Source organism: Rutidosis leptorrhynchoides, chromosome 3, assembly GCF_046630445.1.
Source record: "Rutidosis leptorrhynchoides isolate AG116_Rl617_1_P2 chromosome 3, CSIRO_AGI_Rlap_v1, whole genome shotgun sequence".
NCBI classification, from domain to species: Eukaryota; Viridiplantae; Streptophyta; class Magnoliopsida; order Asterales; family Asteraceae; genus Rutidosis; species Rutidosis leptorrhynchoides.
In genome coordinates, this window is record NC_092335.1 from 423,328,675 (window position 1) to 423,336,860 (window position 8,186).

Here is an 8,186-nt window from a genome sequence, read left to right on the forward strand (position 1 = left end):
CATTAAAATTTAATTTATTTACTTATATAAAATATACTAGTGAAATGACTCGTGGAACCACGAGTTTGTTTAAACGAAACAGTGTAATGATATATTTTAGGTATTAAGTGAATGTAAATACTAAAGCCATTTAGTTTAATGAACTGTAGAACCAATGATTTCGACTAAGAAAATTGTCGTTCTTTTTTTACAAACATATTTATATACATAATTTGGTCATAATAAATGAACTACATTTGTTCTTCCACCACTCCCTTCCAATTTTTATCACAATTACTATTTTTCTAGAAATATTCAAATGAATCCAACTTTTAATTTGAGATCCAAGGGACCAATCAGAGTGCGACATGTAGTGCGACAATCACATGTGATTGAAAAAAATCAATTTTTGTTTCGAAAAAATTTTTTCAATTTTTTTTTTCAGTCACATGTGATTGGATTTGACATTGCAGTAAATCACATGTGATTTTGCATGCCAATCACATGTGATTGTAAAACTCAATCACATGTGATTCTACATGTCAAATCTAATCACATGTGATTGAAAAAAAAATTAAAAAAAAAAAATTTGAATTTTCATGTCACATTCTAATTGATCCTTTGAATTTCAAGGAAATTGTTATATTCACATTATTACAACTCTATAAATGTAATATTAATATAAAGAACTGTTAAAGTGTGCTTGTCACATAAGATAAATAACTCTAAATGACTTAGAATTTATATAATCAATTTATTATTAGTCTTTAAATAGTTAAAACTAGTCCGGACCGGCCCGCGCGTTGCGGCAGGGGCTTTCGGACTGCGTCTTCATAATTAACTTAGCGTTGTGTATTTACAGAGGGGAACACGGCCCATGTGTTATGCACCGTTTTAGATGTCGTTGTGTTAAGCGTTTTTTTAAAAGTATCCGTTTCGAACGTAGTTAGTTTTGATTTGTTCAATAAATTTTTTCGAGTGTAACGATGCTGTCAGAAAAATTTAACTCGCGGCGAGCAGAAAGATACGGGTTGTCGTTGTGTTTAGCGTTTTTTAAAAAGTGTCCGTTTCGAACGTGGTTAGTTTCGTTTTGTTCATAAAATTATTTCGAGTCTGACGCTGCCGTCGAAAAAATTTAACTCTTGGCGAGCGGGAAGATACGGGTTGTCGTTGTGTTTAGTGTTTTTTAAAAAATTGTCCGTTTCTCGTATAGTTAGTCTCGTTGGGTTCGTAAGATTTTTCCGAATTGAACGGTGGTCTCGGAAAAATTTAACTCGCACCGAGCGAGAAGATAGGGCCCGTTATAAATTCGGGTGGAATTAGTTTCTTTTATTTTAGACAAAATTCCTCATTTCATCCCTGTGTTTTTTACTTTTTGCCAGTTTCATCCCTATATTTTATTTTCTGCATTTTTCATCCTTAAAAGCATTTTAAAGTCCCAAATTCATCCCTCACCTTAACGAAGATTAACTGAGTCCGTTAAAATTATTCACAGGGACTATCCACTTAATATTTAACTAATTAAATTACAAAAATAGAAATGCCCTAGTGTGTAACGGTAATTTACCAATCTGATTGAAGACTTGTTTGTATGATGTTCCATTTAACTTTTTATAATTTGAATAAAAAGTGTATGCTAGGATCACTATAATTAATCTTTTGTTAAATAATAAAAACTACATTCAAATGAGAAACCAACTTGTTTTTGTTAAAGAAATTCTCTCTTAAAAAATCAAGAGGTCGGTTTTTCTAGTGATGTGTAACTTGGCCCTAGAGCAACTATCAAATCAAGCTTACTAAACCATATCATCAGGTCATTAGAATTCTCTTATTAGGGGCAAAATATTCCTCTTATGTTAAATTAATATATTCTGCATGTTTAAGATGTGAAAACTTTCATTGTCTTTTTCTCATGTTTCCTATTTGTTCGTAACGCAGGTGATAGGATACTAGGAATGTCTTGATTCATATTGATGGTGTGCGCATCACTTTTAGACATTGTGGATCTACTGATTGTAACGCTTTTCATATTTCTAGGTGTTTGTAAAGGATATTTGTTGATTTGAACCATTATTTGTATGTGCAGTAGTTTATATTCACGAGGATAGGTTTGGTTTAAACATATGTACTGGTATATTACGTGAGGTCAACTTCATCTTGTTGCCATCTTCAATCCAATCTACTCATTTCCCCTGTTTCTTTTTTATATCTTTCGTATTAACATTGTCATTGGTTTCATTCGTATTCGATATTTCAGTCTTTATTTACATCATGAACTCATCTTGTTGCCAAATAACAATTATTTGAAGGTTTTGAAATGCCACACATCATGAGAGGAAGAATAAATTGATTTTTTTAGTTTAATTAGTTGAAGATTACGTGGATAGTCCCTGTGAATAGTTTTAACGGACTCAGTTAACCTTCGTTAAGGTGAAGGATGAAATTGGGACTTTAAAATGCTTTTAAGGATGAAAAATGCAGAAAATAAAACACGGGGATGAAACGGACAAAAAGTGAAAAATATAGGGACGAAATGGGTAATTTTGTTTTTATTTTAATAAAATAATACATTTACACTTTTAACCCCTGAAAAAGTGTAAACTTGAGGGGTCGTCAAGTAAATATAGCCGAAGCTAAGGGACCAGTTGTAATGTGAACGCAAACTCAAAACTACATTCTGATATAATTAAAACTACACACTTTCCCACCCCTTTTAGTATATAAGGGTTAATTAATTTTGTTTTTAAGGGTGAAAAATGTAGAAAATAAAACACGGGGATGAAACGGATAAAAGATGAAAAACATAGGGACGAAATGGGCAATTTTGTTTTTATTTTAATAAAATAATACATTTACACTTTTAACCCCTAAAAAGTGTAAACTTGAGGGGTCGTCATGTAAATATAGCCGAAGCTAAGAGACGAGTTGTAAGGTGAATGCAAACTCAAAGCTACTTTCCGATATAATTAAAACTACACACTTTCCCACCCCTTTTAGTATATAAGGGTTAATTAATTAATAATAATTAATTTTTCCATTTTACCCTTTCCAGTACTTCCGATATGTATGGTTATACATTTAAAAAAATAAATAAATAAATATGAAGGTATTGGGCGGTGTAATTGGGGTCAAGTATTCAGATGCTCGGTACTTTGGCCTTTGGGGCCATTGGGCATTTGGGTATATACAACTTTAACAAAATATTTCCATCAGCCATTTTTATTATAGCCCATGTTTTTTGTTTTTTACTCGTAGAATGTATATGCAAGTAATCCCTCTATCCCATCTTAAATGTCCATTGTTGACTTTTTAAAATTTTTCTCTATCAACATTGACTGTAAATATTTTTATTTGTGTTATATAATATTTGATGAAAATTATATGAATAAATTAAGTTTTAAATTTGTTTTCATTCATATAATTTTCATCAAATATTATATAACACAAATAAAAATATTTATGGTTAAAGTTGAAAAAGAAAGACTTTGAATAGTTAACAGTGAACATTTAAGATGAAACGGAGAAAGTACTACACAAGTCTAAAAGCTGGCCACCATAAGGACCCATAGAAACCATTGTTCTTTGGTTACAAGTTTGTCTAAAAAGTAGAGAACAATTTATTGTAGCTACAAAAACACAATTAGTAACGGCAACGATGAGGGCGGGGTTTATCGCTGCACCGGTATAGTCGAAATGAGAGATGATCGCAACGGGTGGTTTAGTCCCCCTCAGGTGATCTCAATCGATGTTAAAAAAACACAATTAGCAACAAAAAATTATTATCTTCTGTATAGTAAAGAAAAGAAAAACCCAAAGAGGATAGGAACCCACACCATGTATTTTATACACAACATGCAGTAAGTTGGTAATAACCAACTGAGCTAGACACGCACTGAGGCATATTGACTATTAGAATAGACAGAGCAATGCTCGAACTCATGATCTAAATCCAAGTCCCACACATAAGGTGTGGGGATACCATTGAGGCAAGCCTGCAATGGTAAACCTTTCAGTATTTGTATATAGGTAATCAACACATTATTTTAAACACTTGAAGCATATAGATTACGCCCATTGCACTTGCTAATCGTAGCACTCGACTTCACACATCAAAACAATACTTCGTAAATTGTGAAATAAACAGACGTACAGTTCCAATCTAAACTGAAAATGATTTGGGGTAACATTTGTATCACGTTTTTCATCATTTTTCATGCTGATTTATTATCAACTATTAATCAATATATGTTATGATAGGTCAGATCATGATGAGAATCGAAGATACAAGAGATTCGGGTGAACAGTTAACAGATTTGGTATTAGAGTGTTTCAGTATATTACAATTTCACAGCTTCTTAAACTAGTTTACAATGCAATGGCTATCTAATTAGGACTACTTAGGTTCCTTATATAGTCATCTTCTAAGGAACCATCTATTAAGCTTGTTTCACAATAACACTATACACCTTTGGGGTCCTAACAATCTCCCCCTTAGTGTTAATTGTGAAAATACAATGTAATCTTACTTTGAAACATCTAAAGGAAATTGTCCCTCTAAAATAAATCTTTGTTTTGAATCCTCTAAGTCTCTCATATCCCCTTACATTCCTCCTTGTATTGAGACGACTCTTCAACCTTTTGATAAGCACTTTGACGATTTCATCGTCTTCAGTTGAGTAGCACTTATTCTCCAATCTCCATCTTAGATATTTAAGAGCATACACTAACGTTCCATCATAATATCTCCTGAAGTCTGAGAGTTTGATGAAGATCTTTGTATAATGAGAGTTGACAAACACTAAACCATATGGACAATCTCTCACTTCGAGTAAGGACATGTATTGTAATCCATCAGTCACTTGATTCGGAGGTTTGATTCCAATCTTCTTATGCCCAGATTTTAATCCCATCTGAAAATCATGAACAGGCATCCATCTCATTGAGTCAAGAATAAACTTGTAAACCGCCTTCAATGGAATTACATGATAAGTTGTTGTCGATTCGTTCAGGTCAATCAAATAGTTGTAACTAAATATGATGTCGTTCATCTTTAACATCTCAAATACATTAGGAGACCCACCATGCTTTGATAAAGAGTTATATCAAAGGGTTCCCCTTTTTCATCAGCATCTAGCAATTTTCTCATTGAGGTTGTCATTGGTTTCAAATTAGTTATTTTAAAATGTTTTAGCATATCGTTAATGTATTTGGTTTGACTGACAAAAATCCCATTGGGTAATTATTTGACTTGTAACCCCAAGAAGAAATTAAGCTGGTCAAGCATGCTCATTTCAAATTTGTTGACCATAAGGTCACCAAATTCTTTACATAAGGCCGAGGAATTGGAACAAAAAATAATATCATCAACTTAAATTTGAACCAAGAGAATGTGACCGTTGTTTTTACAGATGAAGAGCGTTGTGTCAATTGTCACACGAGAGAAGCCATTTTCCAGCAAATACTTTGTCAAGGTCTCGTACCATGCACGCGGTGCTTGCTTTAGACCGTACAAAGCTTTCACCAAGTAGTATACGTGATTTGGATGAATAGGATCGACAAAGCCTTCAGGTTGATCAACATAAACTTCCTCTTGAAGACGACCATTCAGAAAATCAGTTTTGACATCCATTTGAAACACGGTGAACTTCATATGAGAAGCAAAAGAAAGGAAAAGACGAATAGCCTCAATCCTTGCAACTTGAGCAAACATTTCATCATAGTAAATACCCTCTTCTTGTCGGTATCCTTTGGCCACAAGACGTGCCTTATTTCTAACCACAACCCCATTAGAATCTTTCATGTTTTTAAAGATCCACTTCACACCGATTGGTTTTTGACTCGTTGGTTGTCGAACTAACCTCCATACTTTTAAACATTCAAATTGACGTATCTCTTCTTGCATAGCTATCACCCATTTTAGATCAAGTAAGGCTTGAGCCACCGAAGTTGGTTCAATATTACTAAAAAGGGCAGTATACAAACACATATTTCGAGTAGCCCTTCGAGTTGTGACTGCAGCAGTAACATCATCAGTGATAAGATCAATCAGATGACTTTTAGTTCATCGGTTGGTATCTGGAAGAGGTTCAGGATCGATAGTATCAATTGAAACATCAACCGTTGTTGAAGTTGAGCCATGATCCTCTTGTTCTGAAGTAACATTGTCTAATGGGTTTGTTTGAATTTCTGGAAAATTTTTTGGAGTTTTATCAAATGATGCATCTTGGAGCGGGTCAAGATTTGCATCTGGAAGTGGGATGGAGGATGAAGACACAACTGGTGAATCAGTTGGTGTTGTGTCTTCATCAATGAGACTTGGTTGTGTCTCAATGGTAATTGATTGTGTTGGTGTAACCGGTATAGCATGATCATTTGTATTCCGTTGAAGAGAATAAAGAGTATCAAACACGATATCCAATTCCTCTGCAGTTACCATAGGAACATCCTTCTTCGAGAAAATTGAGTTACGTGCAGAAGAAGTAATAGATAGGTTTGGATCGGGTTTTGAACTAAGATGTTCAAAGGTAGGGATGGCAAAATGACCCGTACCCAATGGGGAAACCCGAAACCCGTTATAATTGAGCCGGGTCTGACCTGAATCTGTCGGATCATGGGCCGGGTATGGGGATGGTTACAAAAAATTTTCCGGGTTTCGGGTTCGTGTATGGTTTTGGATACAAACCTGTTTACCCGACCCGTATACCCGACCCGCATACCCGTATACTAGGCCCGAGGAATTTTAATAATTATTACTACGTATTATGTAAAATTTTAGTATTAGTATTATATTGTTAATGTATGAAAGATTTTTCTTCTTTGTTTGAAAACGAGTATAATTTTATTCAATCTAATCATATACAACAAGTTTTCGAGATTTGATATTTTATATACTTTGTGTATTTGAGTATTTTAGAAAATTTTCAATCAACTTTTTATATGTGATATTTTATAATACTTTAAACATGAAGTAGTTAAGTTATTTTTTGATATTTTGATTTGGTAACTTATTGAAAAATAGATACAAAATGACTAATAGGGTATACCCGTTTACCCGTGGGGAAACCTGAAACCCGATAGTATGTAAGTAAATGGGGACCCGACGGGTTTCAGGCCGGGTTTGGGGCGGGGTTTCTTAATCGGGTTCGGGTCCGGGATTACCTAAACCCGACCCAAACCCGACCCGATGCCATCCCTATTCAAAGTCCATTCTCGATAACTCATCAAAACGAACATTGATGCTTTCCTTTACCGTCCTTGTTCTTTTGTGATAAACACGATAAGCCACTTTGTTCGACGAGTAACCGAGAAATATGGCCTGATCGCCATGAGCATCAAAATTCTGAGGCTGTCAAAGTCGTTAAGAACATAGCATATACAACCAAATACACGGAAATATTTAACGTTCAGGCGTCTACTATATAGCAACTCATAAGGAGTTTTATCAAAATGTTTGTTTATGATACATCAATTTTGGGTATAATATGCAGCTGAAATGGCCTCCCCCCACATTTTTTGAGGTAGTTTAGAGTAGGCAAGCATTTTTCGTGCTGTCTCGCACAACGTACGATTACATCGTTCGACTACTCCATTTTTGTTGGGGGGGGGGGGGGGTCCTTGCAGCAGAGAACTGGTGTTCAATGCCTTGGTCCTTTAAGTAACAATCAAGCAGGTCATTCTTAAATTCCGTCCCATTATCAGTTCGAATGCTCTTAACATGTTTGTTAAAAAACCGTTGAGTTTTCTTGATGAACTAAATGATAATGGTGGGGGTTTTAGATTTAGTCCACAAAAGAAAAATCCATGTAAATCATGTATAATTATCAACTATGACAAGCACATGTGTCCGGCCACCGAGGCTAGAAACCCTCATGGGTCCACAGAGATCCATATGCAATAATTGCAAAGAAGTTGAAGTACTTGGGACTTGCTTGAGCGGATGATTGGTCCGGACAAGTTTACCCATTGCACAGGATGGACACACATGATGCATATCATATTGAAAGCTAGGAATACCATCAACCAAGTCTTTAAAAACTAGTTGATTGATACCCTTGCAATTCAGGTGAGACATCTGGTGATGCCATAACCACGAATTTTCTTTTGTAGATCTAGCAACCAAACACAGATTACCATTTGTTGGTGCTTGATCTATGTCAATAGTATAAAGTGAAGCACTACATTTACCAACAAGGAGATTATTTCCATCG